The sequence below is a fragment of the Marmota monax genome, unplaced genomic scaffold (assembly GCF_021218885.2).
Source record: "Marmota monax isolate L192 unplaced genomic scaffold, Marmota_monax_Labrador192_F-V1.1 WCK01_AAM20220418_F8-fsc00070, whole genome shotgun sequence".
In the NCBI taxonomy this organism is placed as follows: Eukaryota; Metazoa; Chordata; class Mammalia; order Rodentia; family Sciuridae; genus Marmota; species Marmota monax.
Window position 1 is genome coordinate 2,170,576 of NW_026692116.1, and position 8,111 is coordinate 2,178,686.

Here is an 8,111-nt window from a genome sequence, read left to right on the forward strand (position 1 = left end):
TTTGAAGTATCCCTATTCCCTTCCCTATCTCCTTTTCCCCCCTCTACATAACATCTAACATAATCTAAGATTAAAACAGTATCATCTTTTCATTTTGTTAATTCCTTTTTCTTCTACTTTTTTCTTTTCTTATTAATTCCCTTTTCCATTTCCTGCATCTTACCTTTGAAGATGGAGAATTCAAAACCACTAATTTTACATATTCATTGTCTTTTCTCTGATCATTTGAAACCATAGAATGATTTAATAAAGTCCTGTTTTGATATTAATTGCCTCAAATAATTGGAAAGCTTTTTCATTCCTTTGAAATAAGATTACCTTCAGATTCCTGTACCAACTAGTTCTGATTCCCTTTCTTGGTAACTCTTAACTATCTCCTATGGAAACAGAAGAAAAAGAAACAAATTACTGGATAAACAAACTCCTTCCTCAAAAAATGAGCTGAACTAAATAAGACCCCAAACTCAATATATGTTAATGAGTGCCAAAAGATACCAAGCATTAATAAAACACCTATTTTGTGGCTATCAATGAACTAAGTACTATGAAAAAGAAATTCTTAAAAAGACAAGGTACTTCTTCTAAGATCATAGTCGAGTTGGAAACCAAAATGTTTAGAAGAACAGCATAATTTAGACAATGTGACTTTATTTAATAAAAAAATAAATTGTTCAATGTGGTTAATAAAAAACAAAACAGTATGTGATAAAATTACTTGTGTATCGCTTCTCGGCCTTTTGGCTAAGATCAAGTGTAGTATCTGTTCTTATCAGTTTAATATCTGATACGTCCTCTATCCAAACATCCTTGGCAAAACATTACAGGAAGAGGAAATGGAAAATAACAATGAAAACCAACAGTGGGAGGTAGGACACTAAAGGGGGGAAAATAATCAAAGAGGAAAACAAACCATGTTTAGTAACATAAATAAACAAATATGGCTGGAAGAACAACCCATATCTCAATAATAACCCTAAATGTTAATGGCTTAAACTCACCAATCAAGAGACACAGGCTAGTAGAATGGGTCACAAAACAAGACCCAACAATATGCTGCCTACAGGAGACGCATTTGATAGGAAAAGACATACATAGGCTGAAGGTGAAAGGTTGGGAAAAATCATATCACTCATATGGACTTCGGAAACAAGCAGGAGTATCCATACTCATATCAAATAAAATAGATTTCAAGCCAAAGTTAATCAAAAGGGATAAAGAGGGATACTACATACTGCTCAAGGGAACCATACACCAACAAGACATAACAATCATAAATATATATGCCCCAAACAATGGTGCAGCTATGTTCATCAAACAAACTCTTCTCAAGTTCAAGAGTCTAATAGACCACCATACAATAATCATGGGAGACTTCAACACACCTCTATCACCACTGGACAGATCTTCCAAACAAAAGTTGAATAAGGAAACTATAGAACTCAATAACACAATTAATAACCTAGACTTAATTGACATATATAGAGTATACCACCCAACATCAAGCAGTTACACTTTTTTCTCAGCAGCACATGGATCCTTCTCAAAAATAGATCATATATTATGTCACAGGGCAACTCTTAGACAATATAAAGGAGTAGAGATAATACCATGCATCCTATCTGATCATAATGGAATGGAACTGAAAATCAACGATAAAAGAAGGAAGGGAAAAGAATACATCACTTGGAGAATGAACAATAGGTTACTGAATGATCAATGGGTTATAGAAGACATCAAGGAAGAAATTAAAAAATTCTTAGAGATTAATGAAAACACAGACACAACATATCGGAATCTATGGGACACATTGAAAGCAGTTCTAAGAGGAAAATTCATTGCTTGGAGTTCATTCCTTAAAAAAAGAAAAAACCAACAAATAAATGATCTCATACTTCATCTCAAAATCCTTGAAAAAGAAGAGCAAAACAACAGCAAAAGAAGTAGAAGGCAAGAAATAATTAAAATCAGAGCTGAAATTAATGAAATCGAAACAAAAGAAACAATTGAAAAAATTGACAAAACTAAAAGTTGGTTCTTTGAAAAAATAAACAAAATCGACAGACCCTTAGCCATGCTAGCGAAGAGAAGAAGAGAGAGAACTCAAATTACTAACATACGGGATGATAGAGGCAATATCACAACAGACACTTCAGAAATACAGAAGATAATCAAAAATTATTTTGAATCCTTATACTCCAATAAATTAGAAGATAGTGAAGGCATAGATAAATTTCTTAAGTCATATGATCTGCCCAGATTGAGTCAGGAGGATATAGACAACCTAAACAGACCAATATCAATTGAGGAAATAGAAGAAACCATCAAAAGACTACCAACTAAGAAAAGCCCAGGACCAGATGGGTATACAGCAGAGTTTTACAAAACCTTTAAAGAGGAACTAATACCAATACTTTTCAAGCTACTTCGGGAAATAGAAAAAGAGGGAGAACTTCCAAATTCATTCTACGAGGCCAACATCACCCTGATACCTAAACCAGACAAAGACACTTCAAAGAAAGAAAACTACAGACCAATATCTCTAATGAACCTAGATGCAAAAATCCTCAATAAAATTCTGGCCACTCGGATACAAAAACTTATCAAAAAAATTGTGCACCATGATCAAGTAGGATTCATCCCTGGGATGCAAGGCTGGTTCAATATACGGAAATCAATAAATGTTATTCATCACATCAATAGACTTAAAAATAAGAATCATATGATCATCTCGATAGATGCGGAAAAAGCATTTGACAAAGTACAGCATCCCTTTATGTTCAAAACTCTAGAAAAACTAGGGATAACAGGAACATACCTCAATATTGTAAAAGCAATCTATGCTAAGCCTCAGGCTAGCATCATTCTGAATGGAGAAAAATTGAAGGCATTCCCTCTAAAATCTGGAACAAGACAGGGATGCCCTCTCTCTCCACTTCTGTTCAACATAGTTCTCGAAACACTGGCCAGAGCAATTAGACAGACGAAAGAAATTAAAGGCATCAAAATAGGAAAAGAAGAACTTAAATTATCACTATTTGCAGATGACATGATTCTATACCTAGCAGACCCAAAAGGGTCTACAAAGAAACTATTAGAGCTAATAAATGAATTCAGCAAAGTGGCAGGATATAAAATCAACACGCATAAATCAAAGGCATTCCTGTATATCAGCGACAAATCCTCTGAAATGGAAATGAGGACAACCACTCCATTCACAATATCTTCAAAAAAAATAAAATACTTGGGAATCAACCTAACAAAAGAGGTGAAAGACTTATACAATGAAAACTACAGAACCCTAAAGAGAGAAATAGAAGAAGATCTTAGAAGATGGAAAAATATACCCTGTTCATGGATAGGCAGAACTAACATCATCAAAATGGCGATATTACCAAAAGTTCTCTACAGGTTTAATGCAATGCCAATCAAAATCCCAACGGCATTTCTTGTAGAAATAGAAAGAGCAATCATGAAATTCATATGGAAAAACAAAAGACCCAGAATAGCAAAAACAATGCTAAGCAGGAAGGGTGAATCAGGCGGTATAGCGATACCAGACTTCAAACTATACTACAGAGCAATAGTAACAAAAACAGCATGGTACTGGTACCAAAACAGGCGGGTGGACCAATGGTACAGAATAGAGGACACAGAAACCAATCCACAAAACTACAACTACCTTATATTTGATAAAGGGGCTAAAAGCATGCAATGGAGGAAGGATAGCATCTTCAACAAATGGTGCTGGGAAAACTGGAAATCCATATGCAACAAAATGAAACTGAATCCCTTTCTCTCACCATGCACAAAAGTAAATTCAAAATGGATCAAGGAGCTTGATATCAAATCAGAGACACGCCGTCTGATAGAAGAAAAAGTTGGCTACGATCTACATACTGTGGGGTCGGGCTCCAAATTCCTCAATAGGACACCCATAGCACAAAAGTTAATAACTAGAATCAACAAATGGGACTTACTCAAACTAAAAAGTTTTTTCTCAGCAAAAGAAACAATAAGAGAGGTAAATAGAGAGCCTACATCCTGGGAACAAATCTTTACTCCTCACACTTCAGATAGAGCCCTAATATCCAGAGTATACAAAGAACTCAAAAAATTAGACAATAAGAGAACAAACAACCCAATCAACAAATGGGCCAAGGACCTGAACAGACACTTCTCAGAGGAGGACATACAATCAATCAACAAGTACATGAAAAAATGCTCACCATCTCTAGCTGTCAGAGAAATGCAAATCAAAACCACCCTAAGATACCATCTCACTCCAGTTAGATTGGCAGCCATTATGAAGTCAAACAACAACAAGTGCTGGCGAGGATGTGGGGAAAAGGGTACACTTGTACATTGCTGGTGGGACTGCAAATTGGTGCAGCCAATTTGGAAAGCAGTATGGAGATTTCTTGGAAAGCTGGGAATGGAACCACCATTTGACCCAGCTATTCCCCTTCTCGGTCTATTCCCTAAAGACCTAAAAAGAGCATGCTACAGGGACACTGCTACATCTATGTTCATAGCAGCACAATTCACAATAGCTAGACTGTGGAACCAACCTAGATGCCCTTCAATGGATGAATGGATAAAAAAAATGTGGCATTTATACACAATGGAGTATTACTCTGCATTAAAAAATGACAAAATCATAGAATTTACAGGGAAATGGATGGCATTAGAGCAGATTATGCTAAGTGAAGCTAGCCAATCCCTAAAAAACAAATGCCAAATGTCTTCTTTGATATAAGGAGAGTAACTAAGAACAGAGTAGGGTCGAAGAGCAGGAGAAGAAGATTAACATTAAACAGGGATGAGAGGTGGGAGGGAAAGGGAGAGAGAAGGGAAAATGCATGGAAATGGAAGGAGACCCTCAGAGTTATACAAAAGTACATACAAGAGGAAGTGAGGGGAAGGGGAAAAATAATATAAGGGGGACAAATGAATGTCAGTAGAGGGAGCAGAGAGAGAAGAGGGGAGGGGAGGGGAGGGGAGGGGAGGGGAGGGGAGGGGAGGGGGGATAGTAGAGGATAGGAAAGGCAGCAGAATACAACAGACACTAGTATGGCAATATGTAAATCAATGGATGTGTAACTGATGTGATTCTGCAATCTGTATATGGGGTAAAAATGGGAGCTCATAACCCACTTGAATCAAATTGTGAAATATGATATATCAAGAACTATGTAATGTTTTGAACAGCCAACAATAAAAAATTTAAAAAAAATAAATAAATAAATAAATAAATAAATACATAACAAAAAAAAAAAAAAAAAAAAAAAAAAAAATAAAATTACTTGTGGCTAGTCTACACAGAGCTTAACCATGAGTTAAGAAAGATACAGATCCTAGACTGGGATATCCAGGGAAATGAAACCTTCACTGATTTTGGAAGATGAGAAGATAGAAAAAAAAGATAAAATAAGAAACACACAGAACTGTGCTGTAAAGGAAAAATGGTAAAGGCACTGGTCTGACCTTAAGAAAAATTTTGTGTATGTAATTATCAACATCCCCAAGTAACAATTATTAATACAACAATCAATCCACCTCCAATCTGCTTATGAGAGACATTGAGTGCAACCAACCATTTAAAACCTAAATTCTCATTTCATTAATTCTATAGCCATTTATTAAGTCCCTACTATGTGGATAGCAATGTGCTAGGCATTAAGGATATGATCATAAGGAAAGGGAGAAAAAATACCTATATAAATTAAATGAGCCAACAATGTCAGGGTAAGCACTATACATATCGAATAATACTAGGCTAAGGACTGTACATATCTTATGTCACTTTGTCTAATTTTTAGACTACAGCAAAACCAAGTAAGCTTTTGACCATTTTACATTTTTAAAATAAAGAGACTGAATGTCAGAGAGATTAATTTGCCAAGTTTATAAACAATTAGAGACACAAATGCAGTCACTTAAATAAGTGTATTTAATAGAAAAGACAAAAAAGTTGTTAAAGATCCTACAATTAATTAAAAAAAAACAAGTTGTTAAAGACCCTACAATGATTAACAGAAAAAATAACTTTGGCAAGGATTATAATAGGCTTTGTAGATTAATGTTACCAGCTTCAAAATCCGTGTTTCTCACCCTTGGTTAAGCATTAGAATTGAATGGGGGGATCAAATGAAGGAGTTTTAAAGGGTGCTGATATTTGTATTCCATCCCCCAAAATTCTGATGTAATTAAACTGGGGTTCATCCTGAGCTTCGAGTTTTAATAGTTTCTCAGGTGATGTTAATGTACAAGCAGTTATTCTGAGTTATTTCCAGCAGTTATTTCATAGTTCATTCAAATTACCAAGGAATTCTGCTGTACTGTAGATTCTGATTTAGTGCTCTGGAGAAGGCCAAATTTTTGCATTTCTTTCTGATGCCTATGGACTGAGATGGAGGCATGCATACAGCATAATGGAGCCCACAGAAAGGCATATTACTTACAGGCTGGGGAGAAAATAGATAAGGCAAAATAACTGATCTCTCTTTGGTCTAAATATGGATTTTGGAGTCAGGATAATCTGAATTTTTCACTCCAGAGCAGATCTTTTCCTCCAGCAACTTTAACGTCTCCAACAGTCTCTGGAATTCCAATTTTCACCATTCCATGAACCACTTACTACCTTTTTGGCTAGTTTACCCTTCTTCCCTAGTTATACCAATTTGAAGATTACAGAGATTACTAGTCTATTATTCCCAGCACTTTTTATCTATTTATGGTTTGATGGATTAATCTATACATTACTATCTATTAAGTTCCTAATAATCTTTCCTCCAAAAGATTCCATGAGGAATCATTATAATCGCTTCCTTTTAAACTCTCATTTTGGCTCTCTCCATGTGAGATTCATCCTTATTTAAACTCAACTACCCTCTTCTCATTTCATTAATTCCAGTCATTTGTTAATTCTCTACCATGCGGACGCAATGTGCTGGCATTAAGGATATGTGAAACTGTTTATTTTCAATAAAAGAACACCGACATCTAATTGTGCTTGCCAGGCCAGTTGCAGCAACATCAAGACAAGCTGGCAGTACCAAGTCATCTCCCGGATGGCATGATCTGCTTTTCTCTTTCTCAGTATCCATACTCTTGATTTACTTTAACCATCACTCCCAAATAAAACTATCACTTTACAGTTTTCCTTTTTATATGGTATCACCATCCACACATATGCTCACACAAAAACTTAAAATTCATCATTGATACTCCCCTTTTTGTCACCTTGCACACCCAACCACCAAATCCCATTGTCTTCTTTAAAAAAAAAATAGAGAAAGAGAATTTTTTAATATTTATTTTTTAGCTTTTGGTGGACACAGCATCTTTATTTTATTTTTATGTGGTGCTGAGGATCGAACCCAGCGCCCCGCACTTGCCGGGGGAGTGCGCTACCGCTTGAGCCACATCCCCAGCCCCTATTGTCTTCTTTATTTCTTCTGCCATCATTCTGATCCAAAGCACCCTAAATATGAAGTAGCCTATTATTCTCTCTGCTTCCATTCTTGTCCCTCTACTGTTGCAATACACACAAATCAAATCATATTCCCCTTAAGAACAGAGTAGGGACGAAGAACAGGAGAAGAAGATTAACATTTAACAGGAATGAGAGGTGGGAGGGAAAGGGAGAGAGAAGGGAAATTGCACGGTAATGGAAGGAGACCCTCAGGGTTATACAGTGGAGGGCGTAGAGAGAGAGGAGGGGAGGGGAGGGGAGAGGTGGGGAGGGGGGAGGGTGGATGATGGGAAAGGCAGCGGAGCACAACAGACACTAGTATGGCAATTTGTAAATCAATGGATGTGTAACTGCTGTGAATCTGCAATCTGTGTATGGGGTGAAGGTGGGAGTTCATAACCCACTTGAATCAAAGTGTGGAATATGATATGTCAAGAAATTTGTAATGTTTTGAACAACCCACAATAAAAAAAAAAACAACAAATCATATTCCCTTGCTTTAAAACCACTTTCCATTGTTCTTAGAATAAAAAACACACTTCCCATTCCCCTTTTTTATTGGTGCATTATAGTTGGACATAGTAGAATTTGTTGTTACATATTTGTATATGCACACAATATAACAATATATTTTGGC

At 36.1% G+C, this 8,111-nt stretch overlaps 1 pseudogene; it reads left to right on the top strand.

Moving 5' to 3' along the window:
* Positions 1-721: 721 nt before the first annotated feature.
* On the top strand, positions 722-858 carry LOC124105523 (U2 spliceosomal RNA; annotated as a pseudogene).
* The last annotated feature ends 7,253 nt before the right edge of the window (positions 859-8,111 follow it).